Consider the following 390-nt stretch of genomic DNA (forward strand, 5'->3'; position numbering starts at 1 on the left):
AAATGAGCATATGTGCATTACACTTTTTTTCCTCTTCCTATCACTCAGGCAAAGGCCAAAGGAACCAGTCCAACCTCTCTTTCCATACTGGAGTTTATTGGCCTTTGCTGGAGTGCCCTAGAATTTTTCTCATTGACATTAGAACTGTTGGCTTTCCATCACAGATCAAAGCAGCTTTCACGAGGATCTGGAAAGAATCTAGCCAATATAACTATAAAAATGGTATCTGATTTTGAAAGCCTCTTTGGGTGTCTTCTACAGACTTACCCCAATATCATTTAGCCAATTCTTTTATTCCTGTATCTCATTCATATTAAACTTATTTTTTCACTAACATCATAGACCTACATTTATCATTTCAGTAAAAAATACATAAATGTAGAGGAACAC

At 35.9% G+C, this 390-nt stretch overlaps 1 protein-coding gene across 1 annotated transcript in view; it reads right to left on the minus strand.

Moving 5' to 3' along the window:
• Nucleotides 1–390, minus strand: part of LOC119592299 (signal recognition particle 19 kDa protein-like) — a gene marked incomplete at its 3' end in the record, with an annotated part of 7,324 nt that overhangs the window by 5,806 nt on the left and 1,128 nt on the right.

This window comes from Penaeus monodon, chromosome 30 (genome assembly GCF_015228065.2).
Source record: "Penaeus monodon isolate SGIC_2016 chromosome 30, NSTDA_Pmon_1, whole genome shotgun sequence".
Classification (NCBI taxonomy): Eukaryota; Metazoa; Arthropoda; class Malacostraca; order Decapoda; family Penaeidae; genus Penaeus; species Penaeus monodon.